We start from the raw sequence: 2,752 nt of genomic DNA on the forward strand, positions 1-2,752 counted from the left end.
TTTTTTTTTTTTTGAAACAATATCATCAACATGATTAATGAGTGAATAGAACTATCAAACGTTGACATACAATAACCTTTCTGCAAGAAAACCTTGCCAAAAAAAATTGATGTCAACTTGAAGATCATCGGATACGGATAGGTAAAATATTATCTTAGTGACACTGAAATTAACCACACTCAATCTGATTTATCTATATATACAACAAAAGTCCATTAAGGCTTAAAAGTAAGTAGGAATACAATAAACTAGCAAGTTTTACTACCACAAAATATCGCATACCTAAATCATTAGGCATTGAACCAATCAACTCGTGTGAGAAAACTGCTTTAGAAACTGCTAGAAAAATGGATAGCTATCTCTCGTGAAAAATTCTTTAGATTTGATAGAAAAGTGACATGAGTAAATCAGCCTTGTAATATAACCTCAATGGTGATTTAATATGGTGTGATGTAATGAGTGTGGCGGTGCAATGAACATCAGATGGCCGAGAGCATCCGGGCATGTATTCCAAAGTCATCTCAATCATCCGATGCTCACTGCACCACCGCACTCACTGCAAAGGATGTTTTCACAACATTCAAAGTGTTAGAGACAGAAAGAGAGATGCACCTTGATGAATGCCCTTCAAATCATTCTGTGTTTCTTGATGGTGAACGTTTAACTTCTTCAATAAAATTTCCCCTGCACCTCTTGAATGTTGAAGTTGGACCATAGCCTTTGCTGATTGCGTAATTCAACATGGGAAGAGCCAAGATGTCGGAGAGCAGAAGGAGCATATAAATCCTCACTTCCTAAAAAAAAGGGAAACTGATTGGTCCGTGTCCTTTAGAAGAACGTGCGTTCCAGGTTTAGTGTTTGATCATCTATCTCCAACTAAATTCAAATACATCTCTGTTACCTGGGGAGTTTGGATCCATTGTTTCTATAATCACCTGATCGTAAAGTCAAGATCCAATACTTATCCCACTTTCTGTCATTGTAAGGGTGAAGAGGGATATAATTGAAAGCAAAATGGATAGGTGTTGGATGTTGAGATGTACGACCAAGTGACCGTACGAGCAGCTGATCATTTCTCCAACCTGAGCTCACGTAGCGTAAAAACTGGAATAATTCACTTCCCATTTTGGGTTCACAAATACCCTCTTAAGTTTCAATATTTTTCCAAATACCCTTTGAGATTCCATTTTTTTATTTGCAAGCCAAGTTGCTGGACGCAAAATTTCAATTCATGAAAACACCTAATCCATAGAAGATACTAGCAAGATTGTCGCATAATCCATATGGACGACATCATATTTATAGGTTCAATATCATACATTTCACACATCATCATCATATTCACATGGGATTAAAGTTTGTCAGTTGGGGATCATTTAGTTGATTATTAGGACCAGTGAAATAACAAGTTAATTGATCATTTCAGCTTCCTAGATTTGCTGGTTTCACAATTGACTTGATGTGATGATTCATAGCTTGTTGCTTGAGAAAGTAAAACTAGAAATTATTTAAGAAGAAAGGTTTGATGCATGATGGTGCACAAAATCACCTTTGTACATGGTTGCAATCACCTTTATTCGGGGATGACATTATGTTCAACAAAAAACCACTCCTTTAACAACTCGAGAACCCATGTTTCTCTCACTCGCTTTTATTTGGCACCATCATTAAATTCATGTATATGTTGTTATATACTTGCTTATTGATCCTCCAATCACTCTAGAGAAAGATCTTGGGGTCTATTTCCCCATAAATTTTAATTCCATGCAACCTAGCACATGACAGATAAATTGTTGTGCAGACTAGAGATCTGTTTCTGTAGTCAGTCCCGAACCCTTTTTATTCTTTGGGATTCTATCTTTGATCAAACACTATGGCTACCCAATAATTTTGGGAACCGTAATAGGCAAGGAATATCTCTATAATAGTGAAGGGCATGATAGAAACAATAAAAAATTGTGAGTCAAGGAGATACCTAATTATAAATAATTCGAACTGGAAAGGGGAAGCTTAGTGAGGAAGGATGAATCGGATTCTCCATTCACTCACCCAAACTCCACTACTTTGAAGCTTTCAAGCATTTGATGCGATGCCCAAATCAATTTCCACGATGAGTATGTGGTCTAGCTATAAGTTCTTGGCCAAAGAAAAAGAGCTAGAGAGAGAGAGAGGGAGAGAGAGAGTAAGTATTGTTTTCCAACCCGGACCCATAATTCAAATCCGATTTGTAGGCAACTCATGATTGATGATCCTAATCAAATTCATTAGGTAAATAGACAGATATTAGTGTTAGATGTGTCTCGCTTGAGCCCTTAATGGTGTTAAACCATACTAGATCACAAAAATTCCACCTTAACCCGACCCGACCAGAAGATAGTGGAGGATTGAACCAAAGCCACTTGTCTCAATCGTAAACCATGCAGTTCTTTGGAATCAAATCCTATGCCGTCCCCCTTCTTTTCCTTCTAACCCTCCAAACCATTCACCTCTAAGGAATCAAATCCTATGCCTACACCCTTCTTTAATTTCCTTCTAAAACTCCAAACCATGCACCTAAGAAAAAAGAAATTTAAAAGCCAGGTGAGATCAATGTTGTTGGATCATAAAGATTGAAAGTTCAAGAAGGGAAGTGTCGAAACTCTTCCAACCATTAATTATTCTCATCTATGAGAAAAAGGGCCATCACCCATTTCCCATTTTGCAAACTTAAACACCTACACATGTTATTATCAAAAAAAAAAAAAAAAAAAAA

This window comes from Macadamia integrifolia, chromosome 13 (genome assembly GCF_013358625.1).
Source record: "Macadamia integrifolia cultivar HAES 741 chromosome 13, SCU_Mint_v3, whole genome shotgun sequence".
In the NCBI taxonomy this organism is placed as follows: Eukaryota; Viridiplantae; Streptophyta; class Magnoliopsida; order Proteales; family Proteaceae; genus Macadamia; species Macadamia integrifolia.